This window comes from Salmo salar, chromosome ssa10 (assembly GCF_905237065.1).
Source record: "Salmo salar chromosome ssa10, Ssal_v3.1, whole genome shotgun sequence".
In the NCBI taxonomy this organism is placed as follows: domain Eukaryota; kingdom Metazoa; phylum Chordata; class Actinopteri; order Salmoniformes; family Salmonidae; genus Salmo; species Salmo salar.
In genome coordinates, this window is record NC_059451.1 from 46,891,568 (window position 1) to 46,915,824 (window position 24,257).

The following is a 24,257-nucleotide window of genomic DNA, read 5'->3' on the forward strand; positions in this document are numbered from 1 at the left end:
CGCTCCTGAGATCCAATTTCGTGAAGAAGCGCGCCCCGTGAAATGACTCCATCGCCGAGGCGATGAGAGGTAGTGGGTAACTGAAACCCACTGTGATGGCATTTAGACCTCTATAGTCAATGCACGGGCGCAGACCTCCCTCCTTCTTCTTCACGAAAAAGAAGCTCGAGGAGACGGGTGAGTGAGATGGCCGAATGTATCCCTGCCTCAAGGACTCAGTGACGTATGTCTCCATAGCCGCTGTTTCCTCCTGAGACAGGGGATAAACGTGACTACGAGGAAGGGCAGCGCCCACCTGGAGGTTTATCGCACAGTCTCCTCGTCGATGAGGTGGTAATTGGGTCGCCTTCGTTTTACTGAAGGCGATAGCCAAATCGGCATACTCTGAGGGAATGTGCACGGTGGATACTTGGTCTGGACTCTCCACCGTAGTCGCACCGATGGAAACTCCTATGCACCTGCCCGAGCACTCATTTGACCACCCCTTAAGAGCCCTCTGTCCCCACGAAATCTTAGGGTTGTGAGTGGCTAGCCAGGGAATCCCTAGAACCACTGGAAATGCTGGGGAATCGATGAGGAAAAGACTAATCCATTCCTCATGACCCCCCCGCATTACCATGACCAGAGGCACAGTGACCTCCCTGACCAGCCCTGACCCTAGTGGTCGACTGTCTAGGGCGTGCACGGGGAAGGGTTGGTCCAACTGGACCAGGGGAATCCCTAACTTAGCCGCGACCCCACGGTCCATAAAACTCCCTGCTGCGCCTGAATCGACTAGCGCCTTAAACCGGGAGTGAGGGGAGAAACAAGGAAAGGACACTGACACATACATGTGACGGACAGGGGGCTCTGGGTGAGGCTGGTGCTGACTCACCTGAGGTGTCAAAGGAGCGCTCTGCCTGCCCTCTGGACTCCTAGGGGAGTATCCCCAGCACCGGTCCACAGTGTGCCCTCTGCGACCACATGAGGTGCAGGAGCGACCTCCCCTCCAGTCTTCCTGGCTGCTGCCCCCCTATCTCCATAGGCGTGGGAGCAGGAGGGCTGGAGGGTGGAATGAGCAGGGCCCGGGTCGGACGTCCGCGGGCGGCCAGCAGATTGTCCAGTCGGATGGACAGATCCACCAGTTGGTCCAGTGTGTGGGTCGTGTCCCGACAGGCTAATTCCCGGCGGACGTCCTCCCTCAAACTACAACGGTAGTGATCTATAAGGGCCCTCTCATTCCACCCTGCTCCCGCGGCCAGGGTCCGGAACTCGAGAGCGAAGTCCTGCGCGCTCCTCGTCTCCTGCCTCAGGTGAAACAGCCGCTCACCCGCCGCTCTCCCCTCCGGGGGATGATCGAATACTGCCCGAAAGCGGCGGGTGAACTCTGGGTAGTTGTCCCTGGCTGAGTCCGGACTGTCCCACACGGCGTTTGCCCATTCCAGGGCCTTACCCGTGAGGCAGGAGACGAGGACGCTGACGCTCTCCTCCCCCGAGGGAGAGGGACGAACGGTCGCCAGGTATAACTCCAACTGGAGCAAGAAGCCCTTACACCCAGCGGCCGTTCCATCGTACTCCCTGGGGGAGCGAGTTTCACCCCACTGGTACTGGGTGCTGTGGGTGCTGGTGGGGGCGCAGGCTGTTGGCCTGCCGAGTTCAGGGGGCCGAGAGCGCGTCGGTCCCAGCTCTCCAGGCGCGCCAACACCTGATCCATGGCGTTCCCCAGCCGGTGGAGTAGGGTGGAGTGTTGGTCGACGGTTTCCTCCATGGACATGGCTGGCGCTGAAGCTCCTGCTGACTCCATTTAGTTACGGTACGTGATTTCTGTCACGGGCTGGCTCGAGGAACAACAGGAGAGGTAGAGTCAGGCGCAGGAGACAGAGAGAGTTCGTGACCACACTTCTTTATTTGAAGCACTGTACGTGGTCGACAAGGTATAGGGGCGCAGCCCTGAACGATTCTGCGGTGGTGTACACAAATAAAAGAAACCACTGGCAGAAGGAAAAACTCAATACACGTTCTTACGAACACACAAAACCCGGACAAGCAACACAATCACGTACAACCACATACATCCTACGCTAACCTAAATAACCCCCCTTTACTAATGACTAACCCAAAACAGGTGTGTGCCTACCTAGACCTAACCAAACGAAAGTGAAACAAAAAGGGATCGATGGCAGCTAGTAGGCCGGCGACGACGACCGCCGAGCTCCGCCCGGCCGAGGAGGGGCGCCACCATCCGTCACTGTCGTGACAACTACATGCTTTCTGGTAAGTTTTTATTACAATACTGGGTGGGGTGAATATATTTTAGATGACATACATGATTTTTTGTTAACTAGTAAATAGTAGCCTACAGCAAAGTGTGTTTAAATCATTTCTAACTTGTTAACAATGTCTGCTAGTTAGTTTTTGCTACCATGTGGGTTTTAGCTTGCTTGAGCCTTGCTGAGGAGTGTTATTTCACCTGTTTCCATGCATGTTTCATTTTAAAACATTCATCTTACAAAGGAGTTCTTAAATCTAACTGCTTAACTATTTATCTGTACATGGAATTGTATGGTTTTTTTTACTCATTTTTTTCTTATCTTTACAGGAAAATGTCATGGGCACTATCTGATGTGTGGAGACATTTCACTGCAGCTAATGTAGAAGGAAAAGCTGTGTACATTTGCAAATACTGTGCCAAATCACACGTGAAGAATGCACAAAGATGAATTCAGCGCTCACAACAAGCAACCTCTGACAAAAGTCCCTCTACTTCTATTCGAGTTGAAAATGATGAATCAAACACCTTATCGATAGCAACTGGTTTACCTCTGATGCTCACAGGCAATGTGTATTGGAAGAGATTTCTGAATGTTCTTCGACCAGCATACACCCCTCCAACTAGACATGCTTTATCTACTAATTTGCTGGATGCAGAGTTCAACAGAGTTCAAGTGAAGGTCAAGCAAATCATAGAGAAAGCAGACTGTATTGCAATCATCTCTGATAGGTGGTTGAATGTTCGTGGGCAAGAATAATTAACTATATCATCTCCACCTCTCAACCAGTATTCTACAAGACCACAGACACAAGGGACAACAGACACACCAGTCTCTACATTGCAGATGAGCTGAAAGCAGTCATCAATGACCTTGGACCATAGAAGGTATTTTCACTGCTGACAGACAATGCTGCGAACATGAAGGCTGCTTGGTATAAGGTGGAGGCGTCCTACCCTCACATCACACCCATTGTCTGTGCTGCTCATGCGTTGAATCTGCTCCTCAAGGTCATCATGGCACTGAAAACAATGGATACACTCTACAAGAGAGCCAAGGACATGGTTAGCTATGTGAAGGGTCATCAAGTTATAGCAGCAATCTATCTCACAAAGCAAAATTGGAAACTTGTTCTCAACTAGCCTACCTGGTTAAATAAAGGTGAAATAAATAAAAATAAAAAGTGAGAAGAATAAGAGCACCACGTTGAAGCTGCCCAGCAACACCCATTGGGGTGATGTTGTCATCATGTTTGACAGTTGGAGTGGAAGGAGTCTCTCCAAGAAATGGCCATATCACAGTCTGCCGATATGGACAGCCCCATCAAGGGGATCCTCCTGGATGATGTATTTTTGGAGAGAGTGGTAAGCAGCCTGAAACCTATAGCAGTAGCCATTGCACGGATTGAGGGAGACAATGCCATCCTGTCTGATGTTCAGATTCTGCTCGCAGATGTAAGAGAAGAAATCCATACTGCCCTGCCCACTTCACTGTTGCTCCAAGCAGAGGAAACTGCAGTTCTGAAATACATCAAAAAGCGTGAAGACTTCTGCCTGAAGTACGCTGGCAAGAGCATCCTGTCTGGTGCAGAGATCAACAAGGCCTATGGTGTCATCACTACCGTGTCTTGCCACTTTGGCCTGGATGAGGGCAAAGTTCTTGGAAGTCTGGCGAAGTACACTTTCAAGCAAGGGCTTTGGGATGGAGATGCACTATGGCAGTCGTGCCAACATATCTCATCAGCCACCTGGTGGAAGGAACATTGTGGATCTGAAGCTCTTTCCCCTGTTGCTTCCATCATCCTCCAAATTCCACCAACATCAGCCGTCTCAGAGCCCAACTGGTCCTTGTTAGGGAACACACACACCAGAGCACACAACAGGCTGACCAATACAAGGGTTCAAAAATTGGTGGCCATCTGGGGAAATTTGAGGCTTTTTGAGCCTGACAACGAGCCATCCTTTACAAGGTTGGAAAGTGACAGTGAAGATGAGGCCTCAGAGTCTGATGTTCAAGAGGTGGACATTGAGGAGGTCAAGGGAGAAGACATGGAAGCTTGAGAGGAAGACAACCAAAGCTTTAGTTTCTAGACTATCATTTTACAGATGTATGTTGAAAACGTTTTTGGGAGATGCGATGGATCATTGGGGATCATTCAATATTCCCTTTCTTTTGCTGTTCAGTGAAATCATCCCATGTGAAGAGTCAACTCATTTAATTAAAGTTAAATTTGTAACTAAATTGTTTTTTTTAATTTCCATTGGAAGGATTTAATCATTTGCAATTATGTCTACTTATGATAAGGTAAAAGGTTTATGTTTCTGTCTCCATATAATATTGTAAATATATCCAATGAAAAAAAACATCTACATTTAAATGGTATCAATATTAATTTGCATCTATTTCCGTTAGTTCCCATATATTCCCTTTAATTCCCATATTTTCCCGTTAATTCCCACAGAAAGTTTCCACCTCTGAATATTCCCCAAAACGTGCAACCCTAACTGCAGCACTGTTTCGTGGTCCTCTCCTCTGAAGCAGAACAGGCAGGAGAAGTAATGTCTTTTTGTTTCAGTTTCTAGATGAAGAGGCAAAGAGGTGTTTTTTCCTGTAGATTTGTACTCTATTCGTAGCCCCATTAATCCTCTCTCCCCCAGGGAGACAATGATTTTTCCATTTCATCCCATGGCTCTCTTTTGCTCTTTCATGAGGGAGTCAGTGGTAGGGTATGTGAAGGGTGCAGTACTGCAACAAGCTGATATTGTGTTTCATGAAGAGTTTTTATAGCTCTGTAGGGTCTGTCGGAAGAAGAGGTAGGACATATTCTGTGTCTTCCTTTTGACTCTTCTCTGGATCATATTTGTCTCTTGTTGGAAGGGGTGTGTGTTGCTCATCTATAACATACAACACTCTTCTGGCTCTCACACCCTGCTCAGCCCTGCTCTGCCCTGCTCAGTTCTGCCCTGTGCTGCCCTGCATCAGCAGTGCTGTTGTTGTCGAGGAACGCAAAGTGGGTCTCACACATTTCATCTCTATGTTCAGAGCATGAACCTGAGATCAGCATTATATACCAATTAGTATTAGCAAACTACTGCCACATAGTCGGTTCCCAGGAGTCCCATCAGATAGTGTGGCTCAACATGAAAAGGATATACGCTGAGTGTACAAAACATTAGGAACACCTTCCTAATATTGAGATGCACCCCCTTTTGCCCTCCGAACACCCTCTTTGTCGGGGAATGGACTCTACAAGGTGTCAAAAGCGTTACAAGGGATGCTGGCCCATGTTGACTCCAATGCCTCCCATAGTTGTGTCATGTTGGCTGGACGTCCTACACACAAGAAACTGTTAAGAGTGAAAAACTCAGCAGCGTTGCAGTTCTTGACACACGCAAATCGGTATGCCTGGCACCTACTAACATAAATCTTTTGTTTTGCCCGTTTCACCCTCTGAATGGCACACATACAGTTGAAGTCAGAAGTTTACATACATTTTACATTTACATTTACGTCATTTAGCAGACGCTCTTATCCAGAGCGACTTACATACACTTAGGTTGGAGTCATTGAAACTCGTTTTTCAACCACTCCACAAATTTCTTGTTAACAAACTATAGTTTTGGCAAGTCGGTTAGGACATCTACTTTGTGCATGACACAAGTAATTTTTCCAAGAAATGTTTACAGACAGATTATTTCACTCATAATTCACTGTATCACAATTCCAGTGGGTCAGAAGTTTACATACACTAAGTTGACTGTGCCTTTAAACAGCTTGGAAAATTCCAGAAAATATGTAAAGGCTTTAGAAGCTTCTGATAGGCTAATTGACATAATTTGAGTCAATTGGAGGTGTACCTGTGGATGTATTTCAAGGCCTTCCTTCAAACTCAGTGCCTCTTTGCTTGACATCATGGGAAAATCAAAAGAAATCAGCCAAGACCTCTGAAAAAGAATTGTAGACCTCCACATGTCTGGTTCATCCTTGGGAGCTGTAACGGTTGTCGTCGGATGAAGTGGACCAAAACACAGCAGGAATATGTGCACTCATCTTCTTTTATTTGGTGAAGAAGGAGAACCAAAAATAAACACGTACACAAAGAAAACACAACTTCTATATACAGGCTGGTAAGGCACAAGGCTATACACAGAACAATCTCCCACAAACTACAAAACACATACCTATATATAGGACTCTCAATCAAAGGCAACTAAAAAACACCTGCCTCCAATTGAGAGTCCAACCCCAATTAACAAAACATAGAAATACAAAAGACTAGACAGAACATAGAAATACACTAACATAGAACAGTGCCCAAAAACCCCCGGAATACATCAATCAAATACCCTACTAAACAAACCACCACCCCGAACCACATAAAACAAATACCCTTCTGCCACGTCCTGACCGAAATCTAATACAATACTCCCTCTGCTGGTCAGGACGTGACAGGAGCAATTTCCAAACGCCTGAAGGTACCACGTTCATCTGTACAAACAATAGTACGCAAGTATAAACACCATGGGACCATGCATCCGTCGAACCGCTCAGGAAGGACACGCGTTCTGTCGCCTAGAGATAAACGTACTTTGGTGCGAAAAGTGCAAATCAATCCCAGAACAACAGCAAAGGACCTTGTGAAGATACTGGAGGAAACAGGTACAAAAGTATCTATCCACAGTAAAACGAGCCCTATATCGACATAACATGAAATGCCGCTCAGCAAGGAAGAAACCACTGCTCCAAAACCACCATAAAAAAACCAGACTATGGTTTGCAACTGCACATGGTGACAAAGATTGTACTTTTTGGAGAAATGTCCTCTGGTCTGATGAAACAAAAATAGAACCGTTTGGCCATAATGACCATCGTTATGTTTTGAGGAAAAATGGGGAGGCTTGCAAGCCGAAGAACACCATCCCAACCGTGAAGCACGGGGGTGGCAGCATCATGTTGTGGGGGTGCTTTGCTGTACGAGGGACTGGTGCACTTCACAAAATAGATGACGTCATAAGGAAGGAAAATTATGTGGATATATTGAAGCAACATCTCAAGACATCTGTCAGGAAGTTAAAGCTTGGTCACAAATTGATCTTCCAAATGGACAATGACCCCAAGCATACTTCCAAAGTTGTGGCAAAATGGCTTAAGGACATCAAAGTCAAGGTATTGGAGTGGCCATCACAAAGCCCTGACCTCAATCCTATAGAAAATGTGTGGGCAGAACTGAAAAAGTGTGTGCGAGCAAGGAGGCCTACAAACCTGACTCAGTTGCACCAGCTCTGTCAAGAGGAATTGGCCAAAATTCACCCAACTCATTGTGGGAAGCTTGTGGAAGGCTACCCAAAATATTTGACCCAAGTTAAACAATTTAAAGGCAATGCTACTGAATACTAATTGAGTGTATGTAAACTTCTGACCCACTGGGAATGTGATGAAAGAAATAAAATATGAAATAAATCACATTTATTTTAAAGCCCTTCTTACATCAGCTGATATCTCAAAGTGCTGTACAGAAATCCAGCCTGAAACCCCAAACAGCAAGCAATGCTGGTGTAGAAGCACAGTGGCTAGGAAAAACTCCCTAGAAAGGCCAGAACCTAGGAAGAAACCTAGAGAGGAACCAGGCTATGAGGGGTGGCCAGTCCTCTTCTGGCTGTGCCGGGTGGAGATTATAACAGAACATGGCCAAGATGTCCAAATGTTCATAGGTGACCAGCAGGGTCAAATAATAATAATCACAGTGGATGTCGAGGGTGCAACAGGTCAGCACCTCAGAAGTAAATGTCAGTTGGCTTTTCATAGCTTATCATTCAGAGTATCTCTACCGCTCCTGCTGTCTCTAGAGAGTTGGAAAACAGCAGGTCTGGGACAGGTAGCACATCCGGTGAACAGGTCAGGATTCCATAGCCGCCGCAGACAGAACAGTTAAAACTGGAGCAGCAGCACAGCCAGGTGGACTGGGGACAGCAAGGAGTCATCAGGCCAGATTGTCTTGAGGCATGGTCCTAGGGCTCAGGTCCTCTGAAAGAAAGAAAGAAAGAAAGAAAGAAAGAAAGAAAGAAAGAAAGAAAGAAAGAAAGAAAGAAAAAGAGAGAGAGAGTTAGAGAGAGCATACTTAAATTCACACAGGACACCGGATAAGACAGGAGAAATACTCCAGATATAACAGACTGGCCCTAGCCCCCCGACACATAAACTACCGCAGCATAAATACTGGAGGCTGAAACAGGAGGGGTCAGGAGACACTGTGGCCCCATCCGACGATACCCCCGGACAGGGCCAAACAGGCAGGATATAACCCCACCCACTTTGCCAAAGCACAGCCCCCACACCATTAGAGGGATATCTTCAACCACCAACTTACCATCCTGAGACAAGGCCGAGTATAGCCCACATAGATCTCCGCCACGGCACAACCCAAGGGGGGGCGCCAACCCAGACAGGAAGATCACGTCAATGACTCAATAAATAAATAATTCTCTCTACTATTATTCTGACATTTCACATTCTTAAATAAATTGCTGATCCTAACTGACCTAAGACAGGGAATTCTTACTAGGATTAAATGTCAGGAATTGTGAAAAACTGAGTTTAAATGTATTTGGCTAAGGTCTATGTAAACTTCCGACTTCAACTGTATACAATCCATGTCCCAATTGTCTCAAGGCTTAAAAATCATTCTTTAACCTGTCTCTTCCCCTTCATCTACCCTTCATCTACCTTCATCTACCCTTCATCTACCTTCATCTACACTGATTGAACAGGTGACATCAATAAGGGATCATAGCTTTGACCTGGATTCACCTGGTCAGGGTATGTCATGGAAAGAGCAGGTGTTCCTAATGTTTTGTACACTCAGTGTATAACGTTGCTATAATTGGTGTCGTCATGATTAATTCCATATATTGCCCAGCCCAGGGTTGTTTGATCTCCTCCTCCCTGGAAGCAGACAGAGCCCATCAGGCTGTCATATCTCTGACCTATTTGTTCTCCGCTGAACACTGTGCAGGATTCTTCTCCTTGTCTACAAACGAGTGCTAATTTAACAAGGCCTCTCCACATTATGATATCTTAGCATATAGATAGCTCCTCGTTAGCTGCTCTCATGCCTGTTCCTGGAAATACTCCGGTCTGGTTGACAGACAGACAGGCAGGGATCACTAGCAGCAGTCTGATGGCTTCAGTCAATAGGATCGATGCTGCAGCACTGGCCAAATGAGTAGGCCTGACTAAATGGTCTCATTTGGTGTTACTTTTAGTTTGGCTCAAGGTTAGGCTGCTTTGTGCTTTGTGCTGTTGTTGTTGTGGTAGTGGTGCTGTGTAGAGAATTCAGTGGGCTACTGGTATATGTGTCATGTGTGTTATATGCTAAATGTGAGAGAGGAGTGGAGAAAGGGAAAGGGGGATACCTAGTCAGTTGTCCAACTGAATATATTCAACTGAAATGTGTCTTTCGCATTTAACCCAACCCCTCTGAATCTGAGGCAGCCGCCTTAATCGACATCCACGTCTTCGGCGCCCGGGGAACAGTGGGTTAACTGCCTTGCTCAGGGGCAGAACGGCAAATGTTTACCTTGTCAGCTCGGGGATTCGATCCAGCAAGAAGAGAGGAGTGGAGAGGAGAGAAGGGGATAGGAGAGGAGGATAGAGGAGGGGACAGGAGTGGAGAAAAGAGGATAGGAGGATAGAGCAGGAGGTTAGAGGAGAGGAGAGGAGAGGAGAGGAGAGGAGAGGAGAGGAGAGGAGAGGAGAGGAGAGGAGAGGAGAGGAGAGGAGAGGACTGAGAGGAGGAGGTTAGAGGAGAGGAGTGGAGAGGAGAGAAGAGAAGGGGAAAGGAGAGGAGGGGAGTGGAGAAAAGAGCAGAGTGGAGAGGAGAGAAGGGAAGAAGAGGATAGAGGAGGGGAGAGGAGTGGAGAAAAGAGGAGAGGAGGATAGAGGAGAGGAGTGGAGAGGAGAGGAGAGAAGGGAAGAGGAGGATAGATGAGAGGAAGAGGAGGATAGAGGAGCAAAAGTAAGAGGAAGATAGAGGAGAGGAGGATAAAGGAGAGGAGGGGAGAGGAGAGGAGGATGAAGGAGAGGAAGAGGAGGATAGAGGAGAGAAAGTAAGGGAGATAGAGGAGAGGAAGGGGATAGAGGAGGAGGATAAAGGAGAGGAGAGGAGTGGAGAGGAGGATAGAGGAGGGGAGGATAGAGGAGAGGAGGATAGAGGGAGAGGAGTGGAGGGGAGAGGAGAGGGGGATAAAGGAGAGGAGAGGAGTGGAGAGGAGGATAGAGGAGAGGAGGATAGAGGAGGGGAGGATAGAGGAGAAGAGAGGAGGATAGAGGGAGAGGAGTGGAGGGGAGAGGAGAGGGGGATAGAGGAGAGGAGGATAGAGGAGAGGAGGGGAGAGGTCATGGAAAAGGCAGGTGTTCCTCATGCCTTGTACACTCAGTGTTTAACATTGCTGTTGTCCATGTCATCATGATACGGTATTTGCTTGAAACTATGACATACTATACTACTCTGCAAACAAATAAAATCTATTTCAGGGAAAGTAAAGGAGAAAGAATGCCCAATAGTGTCTGAAACGTTTTGACTCTCAGACTGATATGAGTATGTACTTGGCATGATGACCATGGCAATATCACAACACCATATTCACACGAGCATCTTGGGAGCCGTAAAATAACACTGGAGCTGATCCACAGGCTTACCAAATAACAATAACCTTAGTGTAGTAGGCAATATGCTAACGTGTCTAATCTCTGTAGTATTAGAGTTTATGATGTAGCTTTAGATTCATCACCTCTCTGTTGAAAGTCCATTACCAGGACCAGGGGATATGTGTGTTAAAGTGATGAATAGTGCTCAGGTGATAAAAATATACATGGCTGTAACAGATAATGTGTCAAACAACCATGAATAAAACAAGAGGACACCTAGGCCTAGAGCCCAGGCAGAGACCCTCCTCAGAGACAAGCTGGGAACGAAGACTCTAGCTGTGTTCCAATACTAACACATTGTATACTACACACTTAATGAGTATATCATTTACTATTAGTTCATCTTAGTATACTGTAAATAAACGGTATCCTTTCAGAAGAGCGTACTAGCGCTACGCCTGTCTACCGGAAGTTGATACTGTTGCTATGCAACCTCTTGCTAGCTTGTTAGCATAAACAATTACTAGCTAGACAGCTTATGACTTCGGGTGTGTTCGTAAATTCAATTTGGAGTGCCATAGGGCGCTCAGAGTGCGCTCTGGGCGTTCATAAATTCAGAGTGTTGTCAGATTGTCCTGTAAATTCAGAGTGTTTTGCTCTCGGAGCGTTCAGAGTACACACTGGATACTCTGGCCAAGGAGTAGGGTTGATCCTAGAGTTCTGACCTCACTACGGCAGTCAAGCACCCAAGCTAACTGGCTAAGTTTGGCTAGCTTGCTAGCTACTTCCAGACACAAATGAGAGAACAGCTCACTCTGACCATTTTACTCACCCTAGCAGAGCTGGTTAGGCTGTTTTCATGATATCCAGAGCTGGTTAGGCTGTTTTCATGTTATCCAGAACTGGTTAGGCTGTTTTCATGTTATCGAGAGCTGGTTAGGCTGTTTTCATGTTATCCAGAGCTGGTTATGCTGTTTTCATGTTATCCTGAGCTGGTTAGGCTGTTTTCATGTTATCCAGAGCTGGTTAGGCTGTTTTCATGTTATCCAGAGCTAGTTAGGCTGTTTTCATGTTATCCAGAGCTGGTTAGGCTGTTTTCATGTTATCCAGAGCGTTGGTGACCGTAACTTTGCTGCTGGCAACAATGTAATTATGCTTTTTTGCCGAAGTTTACCAACACCAACCATATTCGACAGGTGTTGAGCGTTCGAAAATTCATCTGTTATTCTGCACTCTGGCACACTCAGACGACAGTGAAATAGGAGTAGATAGCCAGAGGGAATTAACGAACGCACCCAAATTAATAATGTCCATTGAGAACGCACAACGACTATACCAATTAGCTTAGCTAAGAATGACTTGAATAATCTAGTCAATAAGCATTTGGTAGTTAGTTAGATAGCATATAGTTAAAATACTGGCAAGTTTGATGTATTAGTAGCCAACTAACGTTACTTAGTTAGCTAGCTAACATACCGGTACATACTGCTGTAATGATATGCTATGCGGTTCGTAAGGATAGTGTAGCTAACAAATTGTCAGCCAACATAACGTGTAACGTAACTTATTTGAAAATTCATAACTTTATTACATAGCTCAACATTTTCTTAACATTTGTCATAATTAGTTAAAGCAATGAATTTGTTTCCGCTCTCGTCGGACTTTGGCTGCATATTTTCCACCAAATCTGAAAATGTTGTGAAGCCACGCCGATTTTTGGAAGAATTGCATTATGGGCCCTAAAAGCACGGAGATAGTGTCCACTGCTTGTATACTTCGTATTTTGGCGAATGTAGTACGACATCTGGGAACTTTTGGCATACTAACTATATCCATACTATGACCAATAAGCATACTACATACTCAATTTACGTCACAAATAGTACAGTTAGTGCGGTTAGGATGAGTATTTGAAACACAGCTACTGTGTTCTGGTGTTCTAGTTTTCTATTCCTGTTTGGTTGTATCTAGTACTGTATACTACTAGGTGTTCTAGATTGTAATGGATTAGGTGCACACTAATGGAACTTACCATTAGTGAGAGCTGAGGTTGAGAACCCTGGTAGCTGTCTGTTCTTAAAGGTGCAATATGCAGAAATCGCTCCACCCTTTTCTGGTTGCTAAAATTCGAATAGTTTGCCAAATTTCAGTGTACAGTGTATGTGACAAAACAAACAATGTGTGAAGAATCATTGTATCATCTAAACAGCTGTGAAATATCCTTTCATTAATCAAAAATATTGTATTTTCAGCTGTTTGAGCTTCTGTACAAAACCGAAAGTAGAAGACGCAAAAACGAAACATAAGAAAGGGAAGCATAGAAATAGCACACAGAACAGATCTACCTCTTCTTAAACTTGCTTTCAATGAGAATGACAGATCTATAACTCACATTTCTATGTGAATTTGGTCAGGTCGCCCAAAAAGTTACAAATAGCAGCTTTAATGGGCCGTTATGATGTGTACAGTACATGCAGATGAATAGAAAGAAACACGTTAAGCCTCAGTGGCTGAGCAGTGATGGTGAGAGGGAGAGATATGCACTTTAGAGCAAGGGAGGCAGGCAGGTGGGTGTATTACCAAGCACTTCCAATAAAGCCCTTTTACTGGCTGCCTGATTGGCCTTAGTATTGCTTGGCTGGATCCAACATCCATGCAGGTGAATTTACTTTTGATTAAAAAAACAGAGGCGCGCTATTGATTTTTTTGTATTTATTCCGAAATGGATGTTAATTTTCCCGTCCAAAATAAAACTAGTTGTTAACCTGTTTTTTCCAGCTGTGTAACTGTGTATTATTTAAAAATTCAGTTGAAATGCAGGTAGTAAGCACCAGCCTGTCTGTGTAGCGTGTAGCTGTTAGTCTCAATGGCATCTCTGTTTTAATGGACATGTTTTGCCACTTAATTACACTCTGGAAACGCTTCTGAAACACAGACATCCCCATGAGGGTTGGCGTCCTAACCCTTACCGCCCTTGTTCATCAAAGATGGCCGCTTATTCTTCTGTCTGTGTATGAAGAGACACACGTTACCATGTAAACTGGGCCCCAGCACCATGCCAGATGCAGATTAAACACTTTCTTTCTTTGTGTGTCATTTTGGGGCCTTTCTCCTGCTATTGTGGCTTTTCAGTCGCCTCTCCATTTTCCATGAATTCCAGCCCTGGAAGATTATAAACACTGGCTTTCAGAGGGAAAGACTCAGACCGTAAACCTGGACGTTCTCGGATCTGTTTGCGCAGTGGCTTGGGATGAGGTTTCATGTTTTAAAAGAAATAAAAAAATCCCCCAACTAAGCGAAATCTGCTTTCTCTCAATATCCTCCTTTCTTCTGGCTATTTATGAGCCCATATAAAATGACATGCTTTTTATGCCCTTGTTTTTTATGTCCTACATTGGTCTGTGCATTTTAAACGCCCTCTGAAGACTCCTGATATATATATTCTCTTCTCGGAGCCGTTTGAACAGTTTCATTTATGCAATTTGAGAAACACGTAAATATAATTTAAGTCTTTCTTTGTCTCATAACCGGCCAAGAAATTAATAGGCTGCATTTTAAGAGAAAAACAGCTATGCAGCTAAATGCTGCAACTCACTTTGATGTCCCATTTACACTGCCTGGCTGGTGAAATAGATATTCTTTGTTATTCAAGCCCAATGTGCTCATTTCCTCATATTTCCACAGAGTAAGGCCAATCTGTCTTCTTTTCCCTGCACACATGATCTCACTAGTACCCTCTCACACATGATCTCACTGGTACCCTCTCACACATGATCTCACTGGTACCCTCTCACACATGATCTCACTAGTACCCTCTCACACATGATCTCACTGGTACCCTCTCACACATGATCTCACTAGTACCCTCTCACACATGATCTCACTAGTACCCTCTCACACATGATCTCACTGGTACCCTCTCACACATAATCTCACTGGTACCCTCTCACACATGATCACACTGGTACCCCCTCTCAGATCTCATCTCACTGGTACCCTCTCACACATAATCTCACTGGTACCCTCTCACACATGATCACACTAGTACCCTCTCACACATGATCTCACTGGTACCCTCTCACACATGATCACACTGGTACCCCCTCACACATGATCTCACTGGTACCAAATCAAATCAAATTTATTTATATAGCCCTTCGTACATCAGCTGATATCTCAAAGTGCTGTACAGAAACCCAGCCTAAAACCCCAAACAGCAAGCAATGCATGTGAAAGAAGCACGGTGGCTAGGAAAAACTCCCTAGGAAAAACTCCCTAGAAAGGCCAAAAACCTAGGAAGAAACCTAGAGAGGAACCAGGCTATGAGGGGTGGCCAGTCCTCTTCTGGCTGTGCAGGGTGGATATTATAACAGAACATGGTCAAGATGTTAAAATGTTCATAAATGACCAGCATGGTCAAATAATAATAATCATAGTAGTTGTCGAGGGTGCAACAAGCACGTCCGGTGAACAGGTCAGGGTTCCATAGCCGCAGGCAGAACAGTTGAAACTGGAGCAGCAGCACGGCCAGGTGGACTGGGGACAGCAAGGAGTCATCATACCAGGTAGTCCTGAGGCATGGTCCTAGGGCTCAGGTCCTCCGAGAGAAAGACAGAAAGAGAGAAAGAGAGAATTAGAGAGAGCATATTTAAATTCACACAGGACACCGGATAAGACAAGAGAAATACTCCAGATGTAACAGACTGACCCTAGCCCCCCGACACATAAACTACTGCAGCATAAATACTGGAGGCTGAGACAGGAGGGATCAGAAGACACTGTGGCCCCATCCAATGATATATCAGTTGGATGTCGCCGGCTTCACCCAGTTGGATGTCGCCGGCTTCACTTTTCCCCTCGGTCCAGCGAAACACAGGTCATTGATTAGGTGAGAGTGGACAGTCATTTCATAGATGGGAATGGATCAAAAAGACCTTGCCTTAACACATACAGCAGAAATCCACCATCAGACAGTCAAAGACAGGCCAAGCTTGCGGCTAGGCGGGGGTTTGCAGAGTATAGACTAGAGTAGCGTAGTGTGTAGCCAGAATAGATTTGCTTGCTTCCAGCTGCACTGGGGTCGGACAGGCTTCCTGTTTAGATTAAGACACTGCGGAGCCAGCGCGAGATATGGCTCGGAGAACGTACATCATTCCAGAGATGAGAAATGTCATTGTCCCATTATCCCAACTGTTACACAGAGAAGTTTGGACGATTGCTAGTTTTCGTCCTGGTGCTAGGTAGTAGTAGCCACAGCAGCCATTATGGGATGGCACGTCGCGTTGCGTTGAACAACAAAGGTGCTGATTGGCTGCCTCTGCCATTCCAAAATGCCTGCTGTGGCTTCTGCTACCTAGCATGGGGACGAAAAGGGCAATTTTCCAGATAAACGTTAAATATTTTCTGTGTAATTGTTGGAATAATGGAACAATTCTGAGTACAATGCCATTTCTCATCCCTGGATTGAGGTACGTTTTCCGAGTCATATCGCGCACCGGCTCCATGGTGTCCTAATCTAAACAGGAAGCCTGTCCGACTCCAGTGCAGCTGTAAGCAAGCGTAGGGTCGTAATCTTTTCTGGCTGCCTAGTGTGTAGCTGGAGAGAGAGAGTGGTTGCATGAACACTTCTCCTGGCAGGATAAGGAGCTGGCAAATTGCCTTGGCTGTTAACACTAATGTACCTCTGACTGTCTGGGGAGATCCAGGACAGGGCTGCTCTCAACCCCACTCAAGCCTAGGGAGAGAGGCTGTTAGCTTGGCAATGGACGGACACTAGTGCTATCATCTGGATCTGTAGTAGTATTGACTTCTGTCCATACTAATGGGCGGAGAGAGGCATTTTCACAGTCATTTTACAGATGGATGGAGAGGGAGAGAACAAAGTTCTGACGGAGGAAAGGAGGGAGAGAAGTTAGTTATTCAGTGGAAGAACGCTGTCCCAAATAGCACCCTATTCCCTATATAGTGCACTACTTTGGACCAGAGCCCTGAGTAGTGCACTATATAAGGAATGGGGTGCCATTTGAACCTGAGAGGGACTAGAACAGTACAGTAGTGAGAACCTGAGAAGGACTAGAACAGTACAGTAGTGAGAACCTGAGAGCGACTAGAACAGTACAGTAGTGAGAACCTGAGAGGGACTAGAACAGTACAGTAGTGAGAACCTGAGAGGGACTAGAATACAGTAGTGAGAACCTGAGAGGGACTAGAACAGTACAGTAGTGTGGACCTGAGAGGGACTAGAACAGTACAGTAGTGAGAACCTGAGAGCGACTAGAACAGTACAGTAGTGTGGACCTGAGAGGCACTAGAACAGTACAGTAGTGAGAACCTGAGAGCGACTAGAACAGTACAGTAGTGAGAACCTGAGAGCGACTAGAACAGTACAGTAGTGAGAACCTGAGAGTGACTAGAACAGTACAGTAGTGAGAACCTGAGAGGGACTAGAACAGTACAGTAGTGAGAACCTGAAAGCGACTAGAACAGTACAGTAGTGAGAACCTGAGAGCGACTAGAACAGTACAGTAGTGAGAACCTGAGAGGGACTAGAACAGTACAGTAGTGAGAACCTGAGAGCGACTAGAACAGTACAGTAATGAGAACCTGAGAAGGACTAGAACAGTACAGTAGTGAGAACCTGAGAGCGACTAGAACAGTACAGTAGTGAGAACCTGAGAGGGACTAGAACAGTACAGTAGTGAGAACCTGAGAGGGACTAGAATACAGTAGTGAGAACCTGAGAGGGACTAGAACAGTACAGTAGTGTGGACCTGAGAGGGACTAGAACAGTACAGTAGTGAGAACCTGAGAGCGACTAGAACAGTACAGTAGTGTGGACCTGAGAGGCACTAGAACAGTACAGTAGTGAGAACCTGAGAGCGACTAGAACAGTACAGTAGTGAGAACCTGAGAGCGACTAGAACAGTACAGTAGTGAGAACCTGAGAGTGACTAGAACAGTACAGTAGTGAGAACCTGAGAGGGACTAGAACAGTACAGTAGTGAGAACCTGAAAGCGACTAGAACAGTACAGTAGTGAGAACCTGAGAGCGACTAGAACAGTACAGTAGTGAGAACCTGAGAGGGACTAGAACAGTACAGTAGTGAGAACCTGAGAGCGACTAGAACAGTACAGTAGTGAGAACCTGAGAAGGACTAGAACAGTACAGTAGTGAGAACCTGAGAGCGACTAGAACAGTACAGTAGTGAGAACCTGAGAGGGACTAGAACAGTACAGTAGTGAGAACCTGAGAGGGACTAGAACAGTACAGTAGTGAGAACCTGAGAGCGACTAGAACAGTACAGTAGTGAGAACCTGAGAGCGACTAGAACAGTACAGTAGTGAGAACCTGAGAGCGACTAGAACAGTACACTAGTGAGAACCTAAGAGCGACTAGAACAGTACAGTAGTGAGAACCTGAGAGGGACTAGAACAGTACAGTAGTGAGAACCTGAGAGGGACTATAAACAGTACAGTAGTGAGAACCTGAGAAGGACTAGAACAGTACAGTAGTGAGAACCTGAGAGCGACTAGAACAGTACAGTAGTGAGAACCTGAGAGGGACTAGAACAGTACAGTAGTGAGAACCTGAGAGGGACTAGAACAGTACAGTAGTGAGAACCTGAGAGGGACTAGAACAGTACAGTAGTGAGAACCTGAGAGCGACTAGAACAGTACAGTAGTGAGAACCTGAGAGCGACTAGAGCACGCTTTAATCCTGAGTTTGACTTGTTTCCTACCCCCACCTGGGATAACCCCCATTCTCAATGCTCCCATTGTGTTGACATTTTAGCTTGCTGGAGAAGGCGGTGTAGGACTTGGCAGAGAGTAGGCGTTGTGTGCAAGTGCGTGCATGTGTATGTGTGTGTATGTAGTGGGTTAACTGGGAGCGTAAGCCAGGTTAGTCAATCGGGGGTACAGGGTGCCAACTGTCAGGGCTTGCAAGGAGAAAAGAGTCTCTGTGGTACAGTAGAGTGAAGGATAGAGCTGAATCAGCTCTCCACTGACTCACACCTCAAGGACACATGATTCGAATGTGAGAACCAACACTGCTCTTCACAAGCAGATCATTCAGTTCAGTCACCACTTCTCCAAAATAAATGCCTCCGCTTATTAAAGTGAGAAATGTCTCCCTTGGCTGACTGTTTCCTCTGCTGCACCGAAACCTACAATATTGTGAAACAGTCTGGATAATTACAGTTAATGCAGTCAACTGGTTCCAATTCACATAATTCATTTCAATCACACTTTTCATAGTCAATTCCGTTTCTATGCACACTGAAATGTTAGCACAAATTACAATTTTGTATAATGGCATCAGCACTGGCACTTGGTTTTTAAAAGGTCAGTTGGAATATGAAAGGCATAGAGGGAATAGCATGTAATGTTGATACATGCCGATGTCAGTTCTTTGTACACTAGTGGAAACATTGAGCTATTCTTTGAAAATGGTATTCAGGTAAGTAAATACACAACATCAGACAGATGAACTTGGTTAGGATTCTCCTGTGCCAGCAGTTTACCCCCATCTGCTTTCTTCATGCCCTCAAGTTAAACACTTCCTCTTGCATCCCTCACCTCCTGTACCCGTTCATCTTCCCATGGAAATGGGCATGCTAAGGTCCCACAAAGAGACAGAGACAGCCACAGGATGGAAGAATTAATGCCTTAGCAAATAGGGCCTAGGCAGTTGTGTTGACACAGGTGCTGTGATGTTTCTCCTCTCCCTCTGGCCCTCAGCCTGCCTTGTCCATTTGCCTCCTGCCCTTTCAAAGCACAGCTTATATCTCCATGTTCTCCTGGCTTTAATCATGTCATCATCAAAACATTTAGTTTGAGTCTATAGAACTGTGACAAGAGGAAGTGAGGGTATTCCTAAAGGTATTCCGGAATGTTGTGTAAAAAAAAAGGGTTGTGTGTGATCCGAATAGGAACCCACAGAAACATGGGAGAGAGCATGTGTTTGCTTCCACAGACACACTGCCATGGTGACATGGCTTTTTTTACTGGGTGTTTACTGAGGCAGCACAGGTTAAGCACACTGGCCCACTGTCCCATCTTGGACAGATGAACGGACCACCACTACATGCTCTCTCACCCACTATTCCAGCTCTACAGATCACGACTCGGAGCCAAAAATTGTGTTTCTTTGATGCTTCTGAAATCCCATTCCTTTTTGTATGCACATTTAGTTTGAGTCTATAGAACTGTGACAAGAGGAAGTGAGGGTATTCCTAAAGGTATTCGGGAATGTTGTGTAAAAAAAAGTGTTGTGTGTGATCCGAATAGGAACCCACAGAAACAAGCTATAGCCTATAGCTTGTTTATATGTATGTATTCAGGAGACTTGTTTATACAGTGCCTTCAGAAAATATTCACACCCCTTGACTTTTCCCACATTTTGATGTGTTACAGGCTGAATTTAAAATGGATTAAATCCAACACAACACATCACTGAGTACCACTTCATATTTTCAAGCAGGATGGTGGCTGCATCATGTTATGGGTATGCTTGTCATTGGCAAGGACTACATCGTCTTTTTAGGATAAAAATAAATGGAATAGAGCTAAGCACAGGCAAAATCCTAGAGGAAAACCTGGTTCAGTCTGCTTTTCCATTCAACAAGAAAATAACCTAAATCACAAGGCCAAATCTACACTGGAGTTGCTTACAAAGACGACATTGAATGTTGACCTAGATACAGTTTTGACTTAAATCGACTTGAAAATCTATGGCAAGACTAGAAAATGGCTGTCTAGCAATGATCAACAACCAACTTGACAGAGCTTGAATAATTTTTTTAATAATAATGTGAAAATATTGTACAATCCAGATGTGCAAAGCTCTTAGAGACTTACCCAGAAAGATTCACAGCTGTAATCACTGCCAAGGGTTATTCTAACATGTATTGACTCGGGGGTATGAATACTTATGTAAATTAAATATTTCAGCATTTATTTTTCATTATATTTGCAAAAAAATCTACAAACATGTTTTCACGTTGTCATTATGGGGTATTGTGTGTAGATGGGGGATTTTTTATTTATTTAATCCATTTTGAATTCAGGCTGTAACACAAAATGTGAAATATGTCATGGGGTATGAATACTTTCTGAAGGCACTGTATGTGTGTATTCAGAGGACTTGTTTATGTGTGTATTCAGGGGACTTGTTTATACAGTATGTGTGTATTCAGGGGACTTGTGTATACAGTATCTGTGTTTTCAGAAGACTTGTTTATACAGTGCATTAGGAAAGTAGTCAGACCCCTTGACTTTTTCCACATTTTGCTACGTTACAGCCTTAATCTAAAATGGATTCAATACATTTTTTTCCTCTTCAATCTAAACACAATATACCCTGTAATGACAAAGAGAAAACAGGTTTTTAGAAAATATTCCAAATGGATTAAAAATAAAAACAAGAAATCACTTATTTACATAAGTATTCAGACCCTTTGCTATGAAACTCAAATTGAGCTCAGGTGCATTTTGTTTCCATTGATCATCCTTTAGATGTTTCTACAACTTGATTGGAGTCCACCTGTGATAATTCAATTGCTTGGACATGATGTTGAAAGGCACGCACCTGTCTATATATTGTAAGGTCTCACAGTTGACAGTGCATGTCAGAGCAAAAACCAAGCCATGAGGTCGAAGGAATTGTCCGTAAAGCTCCGAGACAGGATTGTGTCGATGCACAGATCTGGGGAAGGGTACCAAAACATTTCTACAGCATTGAAGGTTCCCAAGAACACAGCGGCCTCCATCATTCTTAAATGGAAGAAGTTTGGAACCACCAAGACTCATCCTAAAACTGTCCGACCGGCCAAACTGAGCAATTGGCTGAGAAGGGCCTTGGTCAGGGAGGTGACCAAGAACCCGATGGTCACTCTGACAGAGCTCCAGAGTTCCTCTGTGGAGATGGGAGAACCTTCCAATAGGAGAACCATCTCTGCAGCACTCCACCAATCAGGCCTTTATAGTGGCCAGACAGAAGCCACTGCTCAGTAAAAGGCACATGACAGCCTGCCTGGTGTTTGCCAAAAGGCATAAAAAGGACTCTCAGACCATGAGAAACAAGATTGTCTGGTCTGATGAAACCAAGATTGAACTCTTTGGCCTGAATGACAAGAGTCACGTCTGGAGGAAATCTTGCACCATCCCTACGGTGAAGCATGGTGGTGGTAGCATCTTGCTATGGGGACTGAGAGACTAGTCAGGATCGAAGGAAAGATGAACATAGCAAAGTACGTAGAGATCCTTGATGAAAACCTGCTTCAGAGCGCTCAGGACCTCAGACTGGGGCAAATGTCCACTTCCAACAGGACAACGATTCTAAGCTTTGGGACAAGTCTCTGAATGTCCTTGAGTGGCCCAGCCAGAGACCGGACTTGAACCCGATCAAACATCTCTGGAGAGACCTGAAAATAGCTGTGCAGCGACGCTCTCCATCCAACCTGACAGAGCTTGAGAGGATCTGCAGAGAAGAATGGGAGAAACCCCCCAAATACAGGTGTGCCAAGCTTGTAGCGTCATACCCAAGAAGACTTGAGGCTGTAATCGCTGCCAAAGGTGCTTCAACAAAGTACTGAGTAAAGCGTCTGAATACTTACGTTAATGTTATATTTCAGTTTTTATTTTTAATAAATTAGCAAAAATGTCTAAAAACCTGTTATGGCTTTGTTATTATGGGGTGTTGTGTGTAGATTGATGATGGAAAAAAATGATTTAATACATTTTAGAATAAAGCTGTAACCTAACTAAATGTGAAAAAATTCAAGGGGTCTGAATACTTTCCGAAGGCAGAGGACCTGTTTATATGTGTGTTTTCAATAGACTTGTTGCTTGAGTAGAAATGCTCAAAGCTCTCGGGCTTTGTCAGTAACAGTTCCGTCGAGTCAGTAGAATTTGTGTAGGGGAGAAGAAAGCATAAACACAGACCATGCATCATGGCAGAAGGTGCTTTGTTATACTACAACTTAGTTTGAGGGTCAGTGTTTTGCTGCTGCTGACCCATTCCTGATCTTTCCCCCTCTCTCCTCCACCTCTCCTATCCCCTCTTCTATCCCCGTTTCTCCCCCCTCTCTCCTCTCCCCTCTCCTTTCCCCTCTCTTCTCCACCTCTCCTATCCCCTCTCCTATCCCCGTCTCTCCCCCCTCTCTCCTCTCCCCTCTCCTTTCCCCTCTCTCCTCCCGCCTCTCCTTTCCCCTCTCTCCTCCCCCCTCTCCTCTCTCCTCCCCTCTCCTTTTCCCTCTCTCCTCTCCCCCTCTCCCCTCTCTCATTTCCCCTCTCTCCTCCCCCTCTCATTTCCCCTCTCTCCTCCCCCTCTCCTTTCCCCTCTCTCCTCCCCTTTATCCTTTCCCCTCTCTCCTCTCCCCCCTCTCCCCTCTCTCATTTCCCCTCTCTTTTCCCCCTCTCATTTCCCCTCTCTCCTCCCCCTCTCCTTTCCCCTCTCTCCTCCCCCTCTCCCCCCTCTCCTATCTTCTTATCTGCCATGTTTCTCATTCACAGCATATTTCTAATATGAGAGATTTTCCCCCTACTTTTTGAAAGTCCCTACATTGCTATAGTATGTGGGTATGTATGCGTGCGTAGGTGCGCACATTTGCGTGTGTTCGCACGATGTGTGTAATTGCATACGCACATCTGACTGTCGGACGTTTTCCACCGATCTCTTTGTGGATGTATAATGACATCCTCAAACCTTTTCTCCTCTTTCCATAATCTATACGTCCCTCTGTCCTCCAGAAGCAGTGTGTGATTCTGATCGGGCTCCGGCAGGAAAGTCATTATCGTCAAGTCGGACTCCTGTAATCAGCTCTCACAAGGCTACGTCTCTTTGAAATGAAGACCAGGGGGAATGATTGTAGATGGAGATAAGCACTGTATTTCCAAAGACACACAGAAGCTGATAATACCTGTATTTACCATCTGAGGCTTGGACAGATACGCTCTTGTTCTTTCATTCTTTCTCTTTCCACATGTTTACTTGCAATTATCAGTGGTGGAGGAAATGAGTTTCACACAAGATTCAAACAACGCCATGATGGTTTAAAGCCAGCTTTTACTGTAGATAGAGGGGCGATGCAGATATACTGTAATTGGTTCTCATACAGAAGGTTATCTCTATCCCATAACTCAGTCAGTGTGTTGGAAACCAGCACGATGCAGGAGACTGTGATGATAGATGAAATATTACAGTCTGTAGAGATTACTATGTATTATTAATGCACAGAGCTCTCTCTCGCGCTCAGTTTCTCAAGTCTAGTTAATCACATTTTCACTTCTATCATGTTGTGATGTTCTTCTGGTTTGAACTGTCATGGACCCCACCCCTTCAGTCTGGCTCCGTCATCTCCC

At 45.2% G+C, this 24,257-nt stretch overlaps 1 protein-coding gene across 1 annotated transcript in view; it reads left to right on the plus strand.

The window, feature by feature from the left end:
• The window catches only part of LOC106560529 (phosphatidylinositol 3-kinase regulatory subunit gamma), a 376,411-nt gene that overhangs the window by 22,960 nt on the left and 329,194 nt on the right, over nucleotides 1-24,257 (plus strand). The window lies entirely within an intron of this gene.